This window comes from Pinus tabuliformis, chromosome 2_1 (assembly GCF_031772625.1).
Source record: "Pinus tabuliformis cultivar Carrire ecotype Pingquan chromosome 2_1, CPIR1, whole genome shotgun sequence".
Taxonomy (NCBI): domain Eukaryota; kingdom Viridiplantae; phylum Streptophyta; class Pinopsida; order Pinales; family Pinaceae; genus Pinus; species Pinus tabuliformis.
Window position 1 is genome coordinate 86,340,782 of NC_142299.1, and position 23,498 is coordinate 86,364,279.

General features: G+C 40.4%; 1 protein-coding gene across 1 annotated transcript in view; it reads right to left on the reverse strand.

The window, feature by feature from the left end:
- LOC149198892 (adenylosuccinate synthetase 2, chloroplastic-like) overlaps positions 1-23,498 on the reverse strand; it is a 147,440-nt gene that overhangs the window by 5,617 nt on the left and 118,325 nt on the right. The gene's annotated exons all lie outside the window — the stretch shown is intronic.

The window sequence follows — 23,498 nt, forward strand, 5'->3', positions numbered from 1 at the left end:
ATTCAGGAAAGCCATGGATAAAATTTGCCCCAGAGATTCGATGGAGCCCGTTTCAGAGGTCTGTCAAGCAGCACGGGAAGCAACAGCGGAGAAGACGAAGGTTTGTGAATAGTTGCAACCACTCAACTATCTTCCCTTGATCTACTTTCCGTTATCGAAGGATTAACAATCATTTAACACATAATCTATGACAATTGGATTTTAGGGAAGTTCATTTCAGAGAGAAATGTCTTATGGTATAAAAATACAAAATTTAAAGATAAATTTTTCAAATCAACAGCGAGTAGTGGGATCAGTGATCTATTTTTAATTATTTAAGGATTAACAATTATTTAACACTGACAAGTAGATTTTAGAGAAGTTCATTTCAAAAAAAAGTCTTATTACATAAAAATACAAAATTTGAAGATAAACCTTTCAAATCAGCAGCTAGTAGTGGGATCAGTGAGGCGAAAAATTAAAAAATTGTAGTGGGATTTCTAAATGAACAAAAAAAACACTGGTTAAACCGTGAACAGTGCAATTCTAAATACAGTGTTGACACGGATGAGTGAACATGTTGAATAAGAAAATATACGTTTAGTGGTAAAATCGCCTAAGCTCATATACCATGTTGAGTCGGACCAAAAATTTAGGCAACCGCGACCCCAAAGTCTGAAGAGTATATTAAAAAAACAAACCAATATGTTAAATTGAGTGGAGTTGTTCGAGAAAATTATTATTGAGGGTGTTTAATTTATAGATGGAATAATTTTTTCCTAAAAACAATTTTAGAAAAGAATCTAATTTATTATTTAGAGTGTTTAATTTATAAATGGAACAAATTTTTCTTAAAACAATTTCATGTAATTTTTTTGTTTTTTAATAATTCTTACCAATTTTATTTAAAATTAATAAAAAAACATGTACTAGAAAACATATATGCTTCCGAGTTGTCTTCATTATGTTATCTTAACATTATATTAACACTACTTCTCAGTTTTCACTTCATATGGGTTATGCAAGTTGATAAATTTATTATTTCAAATTTTGAGTAATTTATTATTTCCATTATTTAAATGTATATTTTGGTTTGCCGCTTCTAATTTTGTTGGATATCATTGGTCGCTACACGAAGAGAGGCAGCCTAGTGATTTGGAGTTATTTTAGCCTGTGATGGCAGAGGGGCTCACAAATGTCAGCACCCCTGCAAATATCAAGATTGTAGTCAGGAATTCAGAGTAGGAATTCAGAGTCCCAATATTTAGATTCACCGTTGAGTAATGGTTTCGTCTGCAATGAAAGGGATGCATAGACATTGTATCATGGTGAACTTCAGAAATAATTGAAGTTTGTTACAACCTGTAATTGTTTGCAATGGCTATGCCCTCAGCATGTGCCACACTGTAAGCTGGTGCATATAGACTTGTATGCTGTGGAACTATCAAGTGCTTTTATTTTACACATCGAGAAGCTTTTACAAAACTTCTAATTTATGTCACAGTAATAGGAATGGCCCATACATTATATTAACACTACTTGTCATTTTCCATTTCATATGGTTTATGCAAGTTCATAAATTTATTATTTCTATTATTCAAATGTTTTTTCTTTGTTTGTCGCCTCTAATTTTGTTGGATATCATTATTCGCTACACTGTGACCCGGTAATATTTAACACATTGAAAAGATTTTACAAAATTTTTAATTTATGTCACACTAATGCGAATAAATCGTATTGTTTCAATTTAAGATTTTTTGTTGTTTAAAATACATTTTTGAATGCATAAATGGATTCAACACCCTGAAAAACTCTTGAGACAGTCAAATTATGCAGATTAAACAAATTAAAATCAAGTTTTTAAAAATTCATGTCGAATTTTGATTAAAATTAACCCGGAAAAATGTCGTGAAAGAGACCATTTCGTCTATAAGTTAGACTACACCATTTATTTTCAACTCACCTCTACACATGTCATAAGCATACATTTTTTGTTTATTAAGTGTTCGGATGGGGTCCCCTGGGTCAGTTTTTTGGGCAAAAGCCCAAATTTTGATGTAAAAAGATGTAAATTCTCCACAAATTGTGGACACAGAGCGCGTAGCTAGTCAAGAGTCAAATATGGTCTTTACCTTGTTTATGTAAACTTGAGTCAGTTTTTGAGATCTACCCATGGTTTGTGGACCATGGGATTGTATAAATAGGTGTCTTAAAGAGTCTTAAGAGAGATGTCTTAGATGTAATGGGTCAATAGAAGTGAAGTAATAGCACAGAGAAGTAGGTCAAATAGGGGAAGAAAGGCTTTGAAGCTAAGTGCGTAGAGGCCTAGAGTAGTGTCTGCAGCTAAGTGCGCAAGGAAGATTGGGTCTGTAAACCTTTACTAAAGATCGATAAAGACGACTGTAGTAGAAATTCCTGTGTTTTATCTCCTTACTTTTGTGATATATGTTATGATGAATGATGTCTTTATGAAATAATGTTGTATTGATGCGCGAATTTAATGGATACAGTCAATTAACTGAATGCAATTAATGATAAGTGATTATGTGAAGATAATAGGACTTTCTATTATGTTTATCAAGTACTTAGTTAGAAGTAAGTAAATACTGATCTAAGGACAACCTATGGTGCGTGTAAGTAGCTAATTTTCCTGTTTAGAATCTACAAAATACGATCGTAGACCTTCGCGGAGGTCTAGAGGCCATTAGAGGGAAGATACAATACCAGGTCTTAAGGGCTTGGAGATCTACGTGAAGGCAGATCTAGGGTGTGAAAAGGGCATCACACTGATCTCTGGGTGCAGAAACTTGGTTTCAGTGTCCCCCCATACTACTTCAGGTAAGACTTCAGTCTGCGCACCGCGGATTGATGCCAAAATGGCAAGTAGTGTAAGGATTTGTTTGGCGTAACTAACTCTGAACCTGGGTTAGGACCCCCTAAGCCAACAAATGGTTCTATTGCCGAGACCGAGATCTACATAAAGAGATGTGTGATGTCGCATCACTGGAATTCGACCAAAAAGGAAATTTAGAATTGGTTGGATAGGAAGATGCACGAATTCACGGTGCAGGAGAACATGAACCTGCACTTGTCAAAAGAACAATGGTTGGACAAATATTTATACACTAAGATACACGAAACTTTTTTTCTGCACCTTCCTGATCAAGCTGTATGAGTGAATAGCTAAATTGGCAGACGACCAAGGAAGGTGGAGGCTTGACGGTCCGATAGTGTGGACCCCGGAATTAGTGCGGAGATTGGAAGATTTTGAGGATAAGATCATGCACGCTGTTGATCACTGGCTTGATTGGGTCATAGGAGGATTTGTGACAAAGTTCGCAGTTGATACTTCACTCAGTTAAGCGAAGCAGAGCGACGCTTCTTCAAGGGACCGCGAGGTAAGTATTTAAGATCTTTGAATACTTGGATTAAGATGCTCTTATGTGAAAAGAGAGTTACGCCATTGCCTTGATTTTTGGATCTACGTGAAGTGGATGAAGCTTTAGAAACCAAGAAAAAGCAGGGCCTGAATATAGCCCGGTGATTGGACCTCCTTCAAGTGACGAGGAAGGAGCGGTACAGGGCTCACCACATAGTGCTATCCAATTGATAAGACAAGGTTTTTCAAGTACACATCATCCATCCACCCCACCTCCACCTTCACCTCCACAACACACACCCTCGCCTACACTGCCATCTCCACCACTTCCATTCAACATGTCGAGTACAATGAAGTTGCGAGTTTTCAAGGGTCTAGGAAGTGAGGATCCCGATCAGTTTTGGTTTGTTGCGAAGGCTGTGTGGACATCACAGCAAATTATGGATGATAGTATAAAGATTTGTTGGATATCATTCGGTGCTCCACTATGATGTGCTATTATTTTACACATTGAGAAGCTTTTACAAAACTTGTAATTTATGTCACAATAATAGGAATGGCCCATACATTATATTAACACTACTTGTCATTTTCCATTTCATATGGTTTATGCAAGTTCATAAATTTATTATTTCAGATTTTGATTAATTTATTATTTACATTGTATGTTTGGTTAAAGTCAATATGGTAGTATCTATATCTTATTTTTTACTTCCCACTTGGGTGGCACACCTTTTGGCTCTTGGAACACTTAATTTTTATGCATGTAAAATCTTTTAGACAACTAGTACTTCTATTCTTTTATACATCTTTCTAATGATGCCTTCACAACCATGAACTTAGTGTCTTATATTTTGTCACAAGAAGAGAGTTGCATGCTTCTTCCTTGACCTAATCAATCTCTTAACTTGGTGGGATCTGACTAGAGAGATGTTAGACTTCCCCTTATTTGCATTGATGAAAAATAATTGCAATCCTTGATGATGTCGTATTGGGTTTACCTTATCATGAAAATGACATCCTTCTTACACAAGTAAAGACTCTAAGCACTTCATTGCAAGGACCAAGGGACACCACATTGACTTAATATACTCCATTATAAAAATTCACACTAATATAAAATATAATCTTGCATAACTGAATAAAATTTAACTCTTAATATTTGTTGATTCCAAAGGGTTTGGATGAGAGTGATCACTCATTTATAAACCAAGCTAACTTACTAGGTACTTTATAATATGGGTGGCCAATGAACCAAAATATAACATTAGCATCCACTTTGTTCTTCTTAATTTGAATATCAATATCGAAAAAAATTGTCATATTCTTATCCTATTTGTGACAGAGGTCACTCAAGTTCATTTCCTTCTACATTGTTGTGCAAAAGAAATTTTATCTTCCACATATGAGCTTATTTATATTTCCCTCCATGCATCCACATCTAGAATATTCTTCTCCCCACCGCCACCTCTCTCGCATTCTCGCCCACACTAGGTCTCTCTTCCTCTCTCGCATTCTCGCCCACACTAGGTCTCTCTTCCTCTCTCCACTTTTCCTTCAATCTCTCTCCCCTACTCATCCCTAACCTCTCCCTTGGCCTATCTCTCCCTCCATATATTTCTTTCTCCACCTCCATTACTCTTTCTCACTCTTCGCTTATCTCTTATTCTCTCCCCCTCCCCACTCCTCTCTCTACCCTTCTATCTAAATTTCTCCTTGTACCCCCCCTCTCAACCTCTCTCTATAAAATTCCTTTTTTTTGCACCCCATATAGATGTCACTATATTAATTTGTTTATATAATTTATGTGAAAGTGAAATTAATGATTGAGATGAAGGAGAGGATACAGGTTCATAGTTCTGAAGTGGAAAGGTTGCTTGTGGTGTGTCAAAAACATACCACACCCAACTCATTTACTTCCATTACCTATCGCCCTGATGAATTGAATGAATTGCACAAATAGTGATACAAGAGGATCCCAAAAGACCAAAATTTTGAAGTCTTCAAATATCAGAAAACCTACCTCAAATTGAAGAGATCATCACTCTAAATCTAATAGTGCAAACAACGCCTCAATCTGACACTGTATGCAAAAGTTATGACCAAATGAAGTTTTTGTTGAATAGCAAAAAAAATTTGCAGGCGTACCTTAGGGTGCCATGTGGCACTCCCATACGCCGCAATGTATTAGTATGGACAACATCTTGTTAGCGATGGTATGAATCCTAGTCCAACTAGATTACAACACATGGCAGTACAAATCAGTGACTGGGAAATTGATTGGGTACAGGGAGACCAATGGCATGATGCCACATGGGCCAATTAGCTGGCACCACATGGCACCATGGTGGCAACCCACGGGGCCTAGTTAAATCTACATGGAATTTTTTTTATTTTATGGGATGGTTAATCTAGTGGCTGGTGGAAAGGATTTAATGGTGAATTTTGTCACATTACTAATTAACGGGTGGTTGGAAAAATACGTGATTGAGGAACATTTGTTTTATTTTATAAAGATACCAATACTTGATGGTCATGGGGTTTGAACCCTTGAACTACCATATGGGAAAAAGACAACATATGGTAGGGTTGTTGTTGGGCCAACAAATCGATGTTGGTTATATCACCCACCAAATTATATCTAAATGACCATTGTGTATTCGACGAGAGGAGGGACCAAAATGGTGCCTGCATGGACCAAAACCCGCTTGGAACCAAGAGCTGAGGGGAAGAACTATGTGCACCCTGAATTGGGATTTATGGTTCCAATAGGGGAATATTCCAAAAATATTCTCCCACAAAATTTGCATTGAATTTTTTAGATTCTCCGAGGGGCTAGACTTACAGGTGACTGAATATGGTCAAGTTTATACTCAAATTTTCAAGATGATTTCACTAGCACAGTTTGTTTTTGGATCCCAGTAGTCCATTATCAGGTAACTCTTAAGAGTGGATGTATAATTATGTATTTTTATATGTTCTCCTTATTTTTGCTTGGATGAATGAAGAGGTCTCTCCACTATTGAAGCAAGGCCCAGAGATATAGTCCACACTAAACAAAATCCGTTATCAAATTTTTGTGTGCATTGTATTTATGGTTTCATTTATGTTTCCTCTTCTCTAAGTGTTTTCACATGTGGTTTTTCATGCAATTATGTAAACATCAATGACGTAAATATCTTGGATCATATTTGGTATCAGAGTGGTCTTCTTGTTGATGTGATTTGTGAGTGTGAATGATAATCAGGGCCAAGCTCAAAAAGGGTGAAGGTGAACTTAAATCCTTTGATCCAGAGATTGGACATGCAATACAAAGAAGGAAAATGACATATGACAATGCAAATATTGAGGAGGAGTAAGATTTATGCAAGGATTTTTATGCCATGGAGAATAAGGTAGACAAATTGTTTGCAGATTATGAGAAGAAATTGGAAAACATGGAAAACAAGAAGGGAGAGAAAGAAGACGATCATGCATCGGTAAATTAGGAAAATGAAGGAGAACCTAATGAACCTCCATCTCCATATTCCATTGTATGTTCTACTTCTGCATCTTCTTCTCATTATTCTACTAATAAGCCTAGAAGATCTTCTAAGAAGATTTTTTATTTTTTTTTTAAGTCAGATGTAAATTTTATTTTTTCCATGTTTAACGAAGAATGTAATGCATAAAAATTAAATAATTGGATCATAAAGATTGAAGTATATTTATGGATGAAACATATCGAAGAAGATGAGGCCAATATCTAGTTAGCATGTCTTTTGTTGTGAGGCACCTCTCTCATATGGTGGTAGAGGAAACCTTGGAAAGCTAGAAAACATTTGGGTAAACTTCTTTCTTCCTTATCTGAATTTATTTTTGCATTGGGAGATCAATTCTATCCTTTGGGTTATCAACAAAAAGCCATGAATAAATGGAAATATTTGAGGCAAGGTAAAGGGAAATTTTTTCAAATTTTCACAAAAGAATTTATGAAGAAAGCTTTATCATTGGGCATTCCTTTAGATTCACTTAAAATCGTGATGAAATATATTGGTTCTATACATAGTTATATCTTGCATTCTTTACTATTGTTTGAACCCACTACTATTGATGCAACTAGTGTGAAGGTTCTCCATATTCAAATATTGGGTAAACATGACAAGGAAGATCATCCAAACCTCATAATAGAAAATTCAAAGGAAAAGGAAAGGGAAAGGAAAAGAAGAAAACTAAAACCAAGAAAGAAGAAAGAAAGCCATATTGTACACATTGCAAGGAAGGGCACAATGAACATAATTGTTCAAAGTTGAATCCAAAATTGAAGCTAAAGATATTTGGTGTTGTGGGGAAAAATGCCTATGCAGGACGATCCTATCCACCCAAGGCGTGATAGTGCCTTAGCAACAAACGAATGCAGCTACTTCGGTTTCTTCCTTTATGAAATATGAAAGAGAGGAGATTGGTAGACTTACCGTTATCTTTCGGTTGTCCATCGATCTAGATCCACTCCCCTTTGTGTGTCCACAGCTACTTGCCTCCTTGCTTTTGCTCCCACGAGATCACAAGAGAACAGCTACCTGTGACAAGAGAACAGCTACATGCAACAAGAGAAGGACACAATACAAAGGCAAATATACATATTCATAAATGATTCAGGATTAGAAGTAAATCAAATACACTAATGCAAATCATACAATAAACACCAGCATATAGGAAAGAACCAAGAAGCTTTATTGATTGATAAACAGGGTTCAGGAAGAGATACAACCCATAGGGTTCCAACCCAGCATCTCCTTCCCAGCAGCAAGGAATTCCTTCTTCAGCCCCTTTCAAAGCATAAACACCCAATGATCCAACCACAAACCAACAACAATTCTTTGCAATACCATCCAGCCTCCTTAGACCTCATGAGAGAGCTCTATATATAGGAGTTTTGGAGAAAGGATGAGTCAGCTTGAGGCTGGCATGAAGCTGACTAGTGTCCTCTCCCACTTCAGTTTTTGAGTCCACCTGGAGGTTCTTACTTCCACTTGGAGATTTGGAACCTCTTACTCATCACCAGTCGAATTCCCTGATCCAAGTGTCATTTTGGAAGCTTCCTGGGCATTGACACCTTGAGGAATGAGTCTGCCACTTGTCCAAGTACGCTCAGCGCAGGTGGCCTTCTTTGCAGTTGACATTCAGCGCAGGTACACAGTGGAGCACTTGACATTCAGCGCAGATGCTCAGTGGAGCAGTTGACATGATCCAGAATTTGCTTGTTTTTGAGTGTTTTCAGGTGGAGAACTTTTATAAACTGTTGTGGTTTGCTGGCCTTGTTCCTCTAGGGGTAGGAACAACATGCTTAGGGAATTTAGATCCCTTAATTATTGACATTTCATGCTCAGTGATGCAAGGCACAAAAATGTCTATAACATTTGGTGTAAAAGGGAGGTAGAGGACAATGGAAACTATGTAACATGACCTTGTATCTGATTCTAGTGAAGAGACACATATTACAACTTTCGGCATACAAGGTCACAACTCTCTTCATGTTAATTCAAACTCTAAATTTCATGCTTATTCAAGTTATACTTATGAGTCTCTTGTTGACGAATGGAAAAGGAATGAATTGTTCCATAGTAGGGTTCTAGTAAAACATACCAAAGTAGAAACAATATTTGACCTAGGTTGTCAAGTCAATCCAATTTTAAAATCAACTATTAAGAAGTTGGGAATGGAAATCAAATCTCATCCAAAACCCTACCTGTTGTCTTGTTGGGGCCTGACCTAGGTTCGGAGATGATTTATCCAAACAAATCCCGGTACTACTGGCCCTTTCGGAAATAGTGCGCGGAGCGCAGACTGAGGTCTCACCCGAAGTAGTATGGGAGGGTGCTATAACAAGGTTTCCGCACCCTGGGGATGTCTGATGGGTTCCAAGTGGTCCACGGTTTGACCCTGCGCGCACGTCGCTACGTGCACTAATCAGTACCTCGCAGCCTGTAAGGCTGTCTTTGCGCAGCCTTGTTAGCTCTGCTACACTTTCAGTGTGTAAGGATTAAAATCTAGTTGGAAAATGGGTTTTGGCGGCTAAGGAGCTCATGGTAGATTTATTTTACCCTTCCCCTTTTCATTTTTCCTGCTTAATCCCTTCGCAACCCCGTGCACCCCTTTTCCTTTTAGTCCCCGGGTATTTTTATGTTTAACGTTGAAACCCTGATAGCCCTTTATAAATCTTATTAACTTATGTTTTTGTTAAAGCACCACGCATATAATATAATTTGTAACCCTCTATTTTGATAGAGCCCGGGCCCGCAGTTTTATTTGTCATGTCACCTGTCGCATCGCCCAAAGCACGTGTCTTAATCCTCCATCGTCCGATCTTCCGCCTGTTGATCCATCGTAACGTTTTCCCCGCCCGTTAACCATCGCCTTCTTCTGCCACCCGATCGCCGTCGAATCTGCCCGACCGCGATCCGACGGCCCTCATTCACCCTGTTCATCTACCTCCCAATAGGTCATTCTAGCATGATCTCTGCTGTCCACTTCTCTAATCTAACGGCTTATATTCAAATTGCGCCTTTGTGCCTTCCCATTGCCTTCTGTTAGCATATTTTGATCATCCATGCAATCCATCCAATGGCCAATGTTTTCATCTCGGCCCCTGTTCATTTTTGAAGTGTTTTTCAGGGTATGCTTCAGTGTTTTTAGGCCCGTTTTGCGCGTGCAAAGGAGAAAGCAAGCCATCAACTTCCTGTACTCTGTGCATTAAATTCTCAGCTACCTGCATTCAAAGACAATACGGCCAAGGACGAAAAGAATGTTCCTCCAGCAGTTCAATGATAGTAGCAGTTATTGAAAATTATCAAGATAATATTTCAATTGTTCAGGAAGGACACTGAAATATAGAAAGAGCCATTTTGTTCATTTATAACCGTCAAAATGAATCAGAAGACCCATATCAAATTGTAAATGCAATTGGTGATCCATTAAGACACCTCCACGCATAGCCTAGCAGAGATATTTTGTAAACAGATTCTATATATACTCAGAAAAATGATGTAATAGGTTGATGAGTGTTAGATGAATGCAATTCTGTTGTAAGCTTCAACTTCTGGAGACTGTAACTATTATGTAACCTGCAGCTTCTGGTCTTCATTTCCAACTAATACAAGCTTCTTTTGCTATCAATTGCTCATTTTTCACTTCTTCTATGTTCCAGGCTCTGCCTGTCATGCATTATTTCATGTGTTGTTGATTTTTTAGCAGTAGAGGGGCTGTCATCCCACCTCTGTGTTAGAATTTAGCTGTTGCATTGAAATTGCTTGTAGGTTTCTGTTGTTTTAATGCATAGAGAGCTGTCATCCTGTCTGTGTATTAGAAACCAGATTTACAGACCTTTTAATTGGTTGCAGTCGGCCATCACAGGGTCCTGTGCATCTGCTGGTGTAGTTATTATTCTTCATCATCACCTTATCCTCAAACTGTGAGTAATTGGTGGTTAAAAGCCTTGTAGTCTGGGGGTGTTCACCCATGTCTGGGGTCAATCATAGTAGAAGTGGTTATCTGGCTTGAATATGCAGCATTTCTTTCATTCATCCATCATTTTATCCAACTTTTGTTGAGATTGTAATGTTCCCGAGCATCACTAATATACAACCTAGGTGAGTTTCTTGGGGTGATAACATTAATTGGCGCCGTTTCCGGGGAGAGGAGAGTCGAAGCTCAGCTTCCCTGGGAGAATGAAATAGCTTCAAACTTTGATGACAGACAAGGTTTGAACACAGTTTCTGGTTGTAATCATCTGTCTGGCGACTCCATTGGAGGAAGACCAACCTTTGGCGACTCCACATTGAAGTTCTGGCTCAGTTTGTGAGACACACTCGAAGAAATCCTCAAAAATCTCCAGCTGAACGATTGCCTGAACCTGAGAGCACTGCTAAATCGAAGAAAGCTTCACAAAAAGGGGCATCAGGATCAAGTAAGCCTAAGAAATCTAATTCATCTCTGAAAGATAAAGTTGTGACTGAAGATTTACAGTTTGAAGATTTAGAAGTCAGCACCGTTAATAAAGAAAAACCTTCAGAGATTAGTTTAGCCCCTTGCTCAGTTAGTTCCCCTTTGAATCTTAGTCCAAAGAAAGCTTCCCATTCAGTCCAAAACATCCCTTTATCTCTGCCATCCATCATATTACTCCCTACCATTCAACCTGCTAGTATTCTTCCAAATATTCCAATCATGGCAGGACAACAAGCACCTACGAGGATAGAAAGAATTGTTTCTGCTCGATATGGACCATTGGTCTTGCATGTTCCTTTAAATCCTATGCCTGTGGGAGAATATCAAAAATATATGCCTAAATTTACTAGTACAGAGGGAGTAACAACAGAAGAACACTTAGAAGATTTTTACAGTTATGCTGATAATTTAGATATAAGTGAGAATGATGTGTGGATGAGAGTTTTTGTCCAGAGCCTTGATGGAGAGGCTAGGAAGTGGTTTAGAGAATTACCCTAGAGATTAATAACAGATATTGAAGCATTAGATGATGCATTTTTGAAGCAATGGGGAGATAAAAAGGACTTGTTGTATTATCATACTGAGTTTGGTAATCTGAAGAGGGAAAATGGGGAATCAATTCCTGATTTCAATAAAAGATTCAATCGAATGTATAGTAAGATCCCAGCTGAGGTAAAGCCTACTCCTACCTCTGCCAAACTCACTTATGCAAATGCTTTCGACTCTGATTTCTGCCTGTTATTGAGAGAAAGAAGATGTGCTACATTGGCAGACATGCAGGATGCAGCCCTAGAAGTAGAATCTAATATCATGGCTGCAGAGAAACTAAAGAGTCAAGCTGACAGGAGAAGACAGAGAAGTCAGGCTTCTACTTCTTCTGCATCATCTTCAAAGCCTAAATTAGACAAAATGAGTAAGATGATAGAGTCATTGGCAGCTGAAATTTCTAAGCTAAAAGTGGAGCAGAATTCAGGGAAAACAAGGCAGCAAAACACATTTGCTCCAAGAAATCAGAATCCATTCAGAAGAGCAAATGAGCAGTTACAAATAATGCAGAGAGGTTAAGAATCAAAAGAAGAACAAAAATTTAAAGCTCCTTTCCAAAATGTAGTCATGGAAGAAGAGCAGCATGAGGAGGAGGTCCATGTTTTGGAAGGTGCTCCTTTCCTAACAAGGGTTGCTTATGAGAAAGCAATATCCAAAGGCACTGCTCAACAATTTGTTGTAGCTGTAGAACAACAAGTTGACCAGTAGTGGCAGCCAGCAACAGATCCCTTCCTCCAAGAATTCGAGCCTAAGGCCAGCACATCTTCTAATGGCTATGCAGATCTGCAAGTTGAACAACTTGTTGTTATCCCCAGCACAGTGATCAAAAAGGGAGAAGAAAGCTCCCTATCATCTTTTGTTCCTCTGTCTGCTCAAAAAACAGTCCCTCAAAGTTGCCACTTGAACACTGAGGCAGAACCAAATTCCATTCTCAAGGCTGAAGCTGATCATCTTAGTCTTGATATTCTGAAATCTGCTCAGATGGCCTCTACATAGAATAAAAGGGCAGTTTATCAGAAGACAGAGGAAGAGGATGTGCAGTTTTGGAATTCCTCCTTGGATGAGGATTGTTCAAACAAAGATTCAGGAGCAAATAATATCTTTGTGTCCTCCACACATGAAAACATTGGTTCATCATCCATATTAATTGTGCAGGCCACAGATGACAAAAACAGGTACACAGCAGCCATGATTATTCAGCAGGTGTACAAAGGCTCCTGTAAAGACTATCCAAGGGGGAAAATATACAGAAGGGAGATGAAGGTTGATCCATTTCTACCTGTGAAGCTCAAAAGTCCTAAACTGTTTGAGGTGGAGGATCAAATAAATCCTGTCTTGCTGATATATGACGAACCAGATGACAGGCAACAATTTTGATGGCTCAGCAAATGGGAAATTTTTGAAGTTTAAGTTTTCAGGCTTTAATGATTGTAAGCAGTTTCTTGTTCAGTTTCTAGTATATGCTTAGTTTGACTCCATGCCCAATGGATACTAGGCAAATGTTCTTAAAGCTGGTTTTTGCATGAAGGCATTGGTCTGCAGGTTCTTGAGACCTCACAGGGAGGATCTCATCCCCAGAAGGAGCCAGTGTTAGCTCTGCTACACTTTCAGTGTGTAAGGATTAAAATTTGGTTGGAAAATGGGTTTTGGTGGCTAAGGAGCTCATGGCAGATTTATTTTACCCTTCCCCTTTTCATTTTTCCCGCTTAATCCCTTCGCAACCCCGTGCACCCCTTTTCCTTTTATTCCTCGGGTATTTTTATGTTTAACGTTGAAACCCTGATAGCCCTTTATAAATCTTATTAACTTATGTTTTTGTTAAAACACCACGCATATAATATAATTTGTAACCCTCTATTTTTATAGAGCCCGGGCCCGCAGTTTTATTTGTCATGTCACCTGTCGCATCGCCCGAAGCACGTGTCTTAATCCTCCATCGTCCGATCTTTCGCCTGTTGATCCATCATAACGTTTTCCCCGCCCGTTAACCATCGCCTTCTTCTGCCACCCGATCACCGTCAGATTTGCCCGACCGTGATCCGACGGCCCTCATTCACCCTGTTCATCTGCCTCCCGATAGATCATTCTAGCATGATCTCCACTGTCCACTTCTCTAATCTAACGGCTTATATTCAAATTGCGCCTTTGTGCCTTCCCATTGCCTTCTGTCAACATATTTTGATCGTCCATGCAATCCATCTGATGGCCAGTGTTTTCATCTCGGCCCCTGTTCATTTTTGAAGTGTTTTTCAGGGTATGCTTCAGTGCTTTTGGGCCCGTTTTGCGTGCGCAAAGGAGAAAGCAAGCCATCAACTCCCTGTACTCTATGCATTAAATTCTCAGCTACCTGCATTCAAAGACAATACGGCCAAGGATGAAAAGAATGTTCCTCGAGCAGTTCAATGATAGTAGCAGTTATTGAAAATTATCAAGATAATATTTCAACTGTTCAGGAAGGACACTAAAATATAGAAAGAGCCATTTTTTTCATTTATAACCGTAAGAATGAATCAGAAGACCCATATCAAATTGTAAATGCGGTTGGTGATCCATTAAGACACCTCCACGCATAGCCTAGCAAAGATATTTTGTAAACAGATTCTATATATACTCAGAAAAATGATGTAATAGGTTGATGAGTGTTAGATGAATGTAATTCTGTTGTAAGCTTCAACTTCTAGAGACTGTAACTATTGTGTAACCTGTAGCTTCTGGTCTTCATTTCCAACTAATACAAGCTTCTTTTGTTATCAATTGCTCATTTTTCACTTCTTCTATGTTCCAGGCTCTGCCTGTCATGCATTATTTCATGTGATGTTGATTTTTTAGCAGTAGAGGGGCTGTCATCCCACCTCTATGTTAGAATTTATCTGTTGCATTGAAATTGCTTGCAGGTCTTCTAAAGTTTAAATGAGGGAATTGTGAGGTCTTCCGTATGTCATCATCATTAATTTTTAAGTATATAAGGTTGACATTCATTCAACTATACATATTAATTTTATTTAATTCCCCAGCCCTAATACTTCTTCTTCTTTGATATTGGGAATCCTTAAACAAAAATTAAGTTTAAAAAGTTGAGTTTATATGCCCCAACAACACGTGGTCATTATAAGGAAGCTATATGACATTGCTCATTTTAGGTATTATGCTTTTTGTTAAAAGAAATATTTGTTTTTTTCCTTTTCTTTCTGGTTTCATAATAGATTTCCCTGTCGGACTTGAAAAATTCCCTATCATTGAAAATGGACAATAGTTTCACCTTACTCTCAACCCCTCCTTAGATAATATTTGAATTCTTTCTTGTATTTGTAGGTTTTAACCCCGTACAGAAAATTACCTACATATGAATTCTGCATACGAATTCTAAAACACAGAAAATAAATAATGCGAGAGCAGAACACATAAAACACATATACACAGAGATTTTCCCCTGGATCCCAAAACTGGGACTACCAGCTTGATTTTTCATTATGTTCCTTTCAATGTTATAATACATATTTATACATGCTGAAGCATCCAATACCATGGACCAAAAACCATCGCGTCCAATACCATGGACTGAAAACCATCGTGTCCAAAAAAACATGTGCGAAAATCATGCACAAAACCATAGGTGGGTCCGCCCAACCTAACGTAGGGTCCAAAACCAAAATTTTCCGGGGCGCTACCCCGAACCCCATAAAGTGGGGTTACGGGTGCCCATCAAACCCCCTATTAACTACGTGGAAAGAATATAACACAACCCAACATTCTCCCACTTGTTGTTTTCTTTCCACAAGGAGCCACAAGAGAGCTTAGTCATTTTTCCAGCCCTGAAATGCCCATTGTCTCTCTACACCAAGAGAAATTCTTAGAGCTCACAGATTTTGTCAATGCATCTGCAGTATTCTTCAAAGTGTCCACCTATACCAGCAACACCCTTTTGTCTTCTATCATATCCCTCACAAAGTGATATTGAACATCAATGTGCTCTGTCTTTGAATGATATGCGGGGTTCTTTGCCAAGAAAATTTAACTTTGGCTGTCACAGTCTATCCTTATAGCTTCCTGTACTAACCCCATACTTGAACACAATCTCTGCAACCAAACTACTTCCTTGCTTGCATGAGTAGCTGCCATGTATTCTGCCTTTGTAGTTGATAGTGCCACTAGAGATTGTTTCTTACTCATCCAACTGACTGCACCTTCAAATAGGTTAAACACATACCCACTTGTAGATCTTCTCTGATCCAGATCTCCAGCCCAGTCTGCATCAACAAAGCCATGAATATCCAACACTCTGTCCAATCATGGTCTTCCTTGGTAGCACAAACCATAATCACTAGTGCTAGGCAAATACCTGAAAACCCACTTCACTGTTGTCCAGTGATCCTTCCCTGGTTTTCACATAAACTTGCTCAATACTCCCATTGCATGTGCAATGTCTGGTCTAGTATAGACCATTGCATACATCAAGCTACCGACTACACTTTCATATGGAATACGTGACATGTCCTCTTCCTCTTCTTGTGTCTTAGGACACTATTCAGCAAATAACCTCACACCTACAGGAATAGGAACCTTCACCGGTTTACTATCCTGCATATTAAACCTCTGCAATATTGTCTCGACATACTTCCTCTGGTTTAACCAAAGCTTCCTCTTTGCCTGATCTCTTTTAATTTCCATGCCCAAAATATAGTTTGCAGCACCAAGATATTTCATGTCGAATTTGGAGGACAATTGGGTCTTCAAATCCTGGATAACTTCTTTGTCATTTCCAACCAACAACATATCATCCACATACAAGACCAGATAAATAACACGGTCACCAATTAATTTAAAATACACATAGTGATCTGCTTTTCTTCTGGTGAAGCCAAGTCCCCGTATAAATGTATCAAATTTCTGATACCACATCCTTGGTGACTGTTTTAACCCATATAGAGACTTCTTTAACTTACATACCAGTTCTTTCTTACCCTTCACCGCAAAGCCTTCAGATTGTTTCATGTAGATCTCCTCTTCCAGATCCCCGTGAAGAAATGTTGTCTTCACATCCATCTGTTCTACCTCAAAATCAAAAGCAACAGCAATGGATAAAAGTAATCTAATAGAAGTTACCTTGGAAACAGGAGAAAAATTATCACCAAAATCAATTCCTGACACCTGGGAATAACCTTTTTCTACCAACCGAGCTTTGTATTTCTCCACTTTTCCTTCTACATTTGTCTTCTTTTTGAACACCCATTTGCTGCCAATGGGTTTCCTTCCAGCCGGCAACTCCACCAGATCCCAAGCCTCATTTTTGTGCAAAGATGTCATTTAATCAACCATGGCCTCTTTCCAGAGTTTTGCATCCTCTGAATCCACTGCTTCCTTCACAGTTCTGGGATCATCATCAGTAACAGACAAAGAAAAATTTGAACAGAAAGCAGATGGACTATACCTTTCTGGCTACCTTCTTTCTCGAACTGATCTTCTCACAGCCAGAGTTTGTGGCTCCTCATCTTCTGATTCCTCATCTACTGTAGAGTCTGATTCTTCCTCCTTCAGCTCAAACTCTATCTTCTCAGGTTCCTTTGGTTGGAATTCATGTTTAATAACATCTTTCACCTCTCTGAACACCACATCTCGGCGGTACACAACCTTCCTTGTTACTGGGTTCCAAAGCTTATAACCCTTTAAACCATCCTTATACCCAATAAAGATGCACTTTTTAGATTTACTATCCAACTTTGTTCTTTTCTCCTTTGGAATAGGTACATATGCATCACATCCAAATACCCTTAGATGTGAAAGAGAGGGTTTCTTACCAGTCCATACCTCTTGTGGAGTCTTATCCTCCAACGCTGATGAAGGTGACTTGTTGACCAAGTAACATGCAGTATCCATCGCCTCTGCCCAAAATTCCTATCCTAACCTGGCACCACTGAGCATGCTTCTTGCCCTTTCCATCAATATCTTGTTCATTATTTCTGCAACTCCATTTTGCTGAGGTGTATATGGAGTAGTCTTCTTCCGTGCTATACCACACTTCTTACAGAATTCTTCAAATTCCTTACTGCAAAACTCTCCACTGTTATCTGTCCTCAACACCTTTATCTTCATCTCTGTCTAGTTTTCCACCAGAGCCTTAAATTCTTTAAACCTGTCAAAGACTTCAGATTTCTTCTTAAGGAAATATATCCATGTATTCCTTGAGAAGTCATCTATAAATGATACATAGTACACAGACTTACCTAGTGATGGAACCTTCATAGGTCCAAACACATCACTGTGCACAAGTTCTAATATCTGTTTCGCCCTCTTACTACCAGAGGGGAAACTCACCCGATTTTACTTCCCATATACACAATTTTCACAGAAATCAAAATCCAGAGAGCTATGACTCATACCTTCTACCATATCTTTACCATGAAGTATCCGAAGGCCCTTTTCTCCAATATGTTCAAGCCTTTGATGCCACAGCATGGTCTTCTCTCCAAAGATCACTAGATTTTCTGCTCCACTTCCAGGAACCACAGAACTATTACACCCATCAATAACAGTGCTACCTTGTAGCTTGTACAGAGTTCCAATCCGAACTCCCCGCATCAATACTAGTGCTCCCCAAACCATCTTGCAGGTATCCTTCTCGAACACTATTTTTACACCTGCATCATCCAACTTACTAACAAAAATCAGATTTCTGGCTAATGCAGGAATATGCAGAACACCCAGAAGTGTTCTAACCCTTCCACCATGTAGCTTCAACTTTATTTTTCCACGACCAATGATTCTAGCCTTCCTGTCATCCCCCAAGAAGACATCACCACCATCATATTTCTCATACTCACAGAACCACTCTGTATGGGGAGTGAAGTGAAAAGATGCACCTGAGTCAATCAACCATGCTTCATGATCTACATGTGTACTTGAAGAAGCCAAGTACACATCCCCACCTTCATCTGAGGTGGTTTTTGCCTCTACAGAAGGAGCCTCATCAGATCCCTTTCCTTTGTCAGGAGCTTTAGATTTACAGTCCCTTTTAAAGTGGCCTTCCTTTCCGCATTTCCAGCACACCACCTTTACAGGTTTTCCTGGAGATTTAGATCTCCCTCTAGATTTAGATCTCCCACTCGATGACTTATTTTTGTTTTTGTTCTGGGACCTTCCTCGTACAGGCAAGGCATCACCATTTTGGCTCTCCATATTTTTCCGTCTCATCTCCTTCGTCAACAAGGCTGAGACTATTTCATCAAACTGCAAGGCAGTTGCATTGCTACCTATTGCAATAACTAGACTATCCCACGAATCTGGTAGAGAACACAACAAACTGATGCACTTATCTTCATCTGAAATATTTATATCAGTAGATGATAACAAACTTACCATAGTATTAAATGCATTCAGATGCTCTGTCACCGAGTCTCCATCTTTCATCCTCAGGTTATACAGCTTTTTCCGTAGGAACAGTTTATTCACAAGAGACTTAGATTGGTACAAAGTCCCTAACTTGTCCCACAAAGCCTTTGTCGTAGCTTCCCTTGATACATTCAGCAATACTGAATCTGAGACACACAATTGTATTGTGCTCTTTACCTTCCGGTCCAACTTCTTCCATTCTTCATCAGACATTCATGTTGGTTTAGTACCCGGATCTACCACAATCCTTTGATCTTTATCCACCAACAGATCCTCCATATTGAGTTTCCACAACTCAAAACTCTGACCATTAAATTTCTCGATCTCTATCTTTCCACTGCTCACCATCTTCTTTTACCACTAGAATCGATCTCACAGATCTCCCACTGAACAGGGTCTACCACAGGCCTGAGCGAAACCCCTCAGCAACAAAGGCGTCCCCTTGAAGCCAAAACAACTCTGATACCAAATGTAGGTTTTAACCTCGTACAGAAATTACCTGCATATGAATTCTAAAACACAGAAAATAAGTAATGCGAGAGCATAACACATAAAACACATATACATAGAGATTTTCCCCTGGATCCCAAAACCGGGACTACTAGCTTGATTTTTCATTATGTTCCTTCAATGTTACAATACATATTTATACATGCCGAAGCATCCAATACCATGGACCAAAAACCATCGGTCCAAAACCATGGACCGAAAACCATCGCATCCAAAACCATGGACCGAAAAACATAGGTAGGTCCACCCAACATAATAGAGGGTCCAAAAAACATTTTCCCAAGGCGCTGCACCGGACCCCGTAGAGGGGGGCTATCCGCCGCCCTTAAACCCCCCTGTGACCCCCCCCGCTGTGCAATCGGTGGAACGAAGGGGGGGATTTGCCCCCCATCTAACCCCTCGGTTCACTACGTGGGCTAGTCGTGGAAAGAATATAACACAACCCAACATCGGGAGCTCTAACCTCAAGGAACAAATCTCCGGAAGCTAACCCGCTGCGATCTAAGGGAGAGGAGGGGTTTTCGTCGCGCGGTTTCCAGATCTGAACCCACTTGCTCCTCGGGCCAATTGTTGCATGGTTACGTGACCCAACCCCACCAGATAACACTTTTGTGGAGAATGGAAGAGGGTTACGAAGAGGATCTCATTGACTACACCTCGGACAACTACCTAGAATCCGAGATTTTCATGGCTTCCCGTCCGTTAACACAAGCAAGGGTCAAACCGACCACTGACAACACACCGGACGAACAGGTAAACCATGGCACCTATGGCTTGGTAGACATGGAAACTTCTTTACAAGGGTTGGAAATCTCCTAACCGAGAGCAGCGGTCACTGAGGGTTTCATTAACCTAGTCGAGGGTACCAACTCTCCATTTCTCACGATTCCGTCCCCGTCCGACTTCTTAGGCTGGAGTGGACAACAATAGTTCCCAGAGGACCTACAAGGGAGCGAGGGTTTCTCGACAGGGATCTCTGATGACCCAGACTTCGGTATCATTGAGCTGAACATAGGTCATTGCACAAAAAGCAATGAGCCCAACAGGCTCGAGCACTCACAGGACAATACTACGTAGCTTGACCTAAGGAGCAAGGTTCAACCCTCAGGCTATTTCAAGGGTTTGGTAAACAACGAGCTGGACAGGGAAGAGTTAAGGGACTCAGACCTAGAGAACACCCCGACGAGAAAAGGAAGCAGCCAGTCTGAACAATAGACCCTCAAGGCAAAGAAGGCCAAACAATCCAAGCTATCCAAGATGAGGGAAAGGGGCAAAAAACTGGTTTTTGGTGAAGGCATAGGAATGGACAAAGCAGCCCTAATAGAGAGCATGGTCCTAGTGGGGAGAGTGCAAGAAAAAACTACTTGCCAGGCTGACTGAAACGAAGGATGATGGAGGTTTGGGGGAATGTCCTGCCGCAACTTCCAGCAGTGCTGGCTATGTTAAGGGGTTGCTTTGCCCTAATCTTTGCAGAGCCAGAAGATTTAACTGGATCCTAACCCAGTACTAGCACATAGAGATGACCCCAGTGCTTCTTAAGCTATGGTCTATGCTATTCAATCCGGAGAAGGACAGCCTGGGAGCAGGGCCAATATGGGTTTGTCTACCATGCCTCCCACTATAGTTCTGGTTCGAGGACATATTCAGAATCATCGGGGATGACCTCAACACCTACCTAGACCACGAAAGAACGTATATGGACACTAGCATCCTAGCGATGGCTCGAATCCTAGTCTATCTGGACACCAGAGAAGGCTTGGTGGAAAATTATCAATTCCAACTCGAAGCTCCAACCCGTTGGCAGGAATTGGACTATGAGGGCATACCTTTTAGATGCAGGAGATGCCATGAAGTTGGTCATCTATACAAAACCTGCCCTCTAGTCACAGGACAAAGACCCTCTCCCCCAAGAATATTTGCAGTGTCCAACACACAGACGAACTTGGGAATGGCAGAGCTCATTGATCTGCAATCTAGATAGTCAAAGGGACTAGGAGGACAACCCCTAGCTTCTCCAGGCCTCCCAAGAATGGAAAATTTGAACCCTGAGGCATCGAGCACTAGAGCACACTCCAGAGAAGGCATGGGCTTCACAGGTACCTCCTCTTTCCCTAACTCTATTTCTTTGAGTGAATGCATCAATACTGTTTCTAGTTCTCCCCCCCTAAGCTGAGCAAAATCTGCTGCCCTATGACTCCTGCCCCTCCCCCAATCCAAACCACCCCCTGCACCAATAGCCACCATACCCCACACAGCGAGCCCCTCGGGGTTTCAACATCCGGATCCTCCCATCGCTATAATCTACGTTCCATCCCTCCACCCCTCCATGCCTTCGGATTGGAGGAAGACCCAATACCACCTCTTCCCCCCAAAGCTCCTCTGGGTAGATAATCCCGCATCTCCAAAGCCATTAAAAGGGCCAGCTTGGAGGTGGCTTCAGGCATACAAACTCCCATCGACCAAGTCCTTAGAGCAAAGGGGAACCCTGCCTCTGTGAACCCATGAAAGGCCTCTCCTTTAACTATAGGGGTTTAGCTAGCCCTGACAAAAAGCTGGATCTAAAGAGGCTTTATCAATCTAAAAATTTGGACTTCTTAATGCTACAAGAAACTCTCAGTGATGGACCACTGGTCCACAAAACACTTAAATCTTTCCTCCCCAGCTGGGAGTTCTTCTTCCTGGATGCGAGAGGACACTTAGGAGGTTTAGCCCTGGGTTTCAACATATCCTCTGTTAAAATTATCAATGCCTGGGGAGGACAGAGTTTCCTGGCAGCGGACATCATTTCCAAATCCCCCTACCTAACTTTGAGAATTTTCAACATCTACGGCCCTTGCCATCACAGAGAGGCCTACTGGGAAAGTTTACTACAGTCGGAATTCATGCAGACAGAGAACATAATTATAGGGGGAGATCTAAATTTCTCCCTGGGGCTGGCAGAATCTTGGGGGCACAGGGCACAATCTGATGCCTGAATTGGCTTTTTCGAGAAATTAGTCGATGACTATGACCTCATAAGCATAGACTTTACCCGCAAAATGCCTACCTGGAAGAATCACCGCATCGGGGAGCATACCCTTGCCCGTCGACTAGATCGATTCCTCATCAGATCTCCTCATCTGAACCATCTGGGCCATATCAGGCATTGGGTCGGCTCAGGGAGCAGCTCAAACTACTCTTTGGTTTTTCTGGAATTTGAATATGAAGCTAGAAAGCTAGGATCCCCCTTCAAATTCAATGTCTCTTGGTTAGGGGGAGAAGGATTCCAGGAGCCGGTAAAAAGAAATTGGACCCATTTTAACAGGGAGGACGGGCTGTCTCCCAGATTTGCCATCACAAAAAACCTAAATTGTCTCAAACGGAAAACAATCACCTGGGTAAAAACCAGGAAACAAAAAGAAGAAGAGGAATTGGTCAAGATCGAGGCAGAACTGGCCTAACTCGACTCTCGGGGCTGACAAGCTACTCTACTCTCGACAGAAGGGAACAACTAGTTAATCTAGAAAAGAAAAAATTAAACCTCTGAGATGAGCCGAAGAGACATGGCGACTAAAGAGCAGAGCAACTTGGTTAAGAGCTGGTGACGAAAATACCAAGTTCTTCCGACAGTATGCCAAAGGAAGGTGAAATATCAACACTATCTGGGCTCTAAGGGACCAAAATGGAAGAGAAGCCAACACCTTCGCATAGCTAGCAGATTTAGGGGTTCGACACT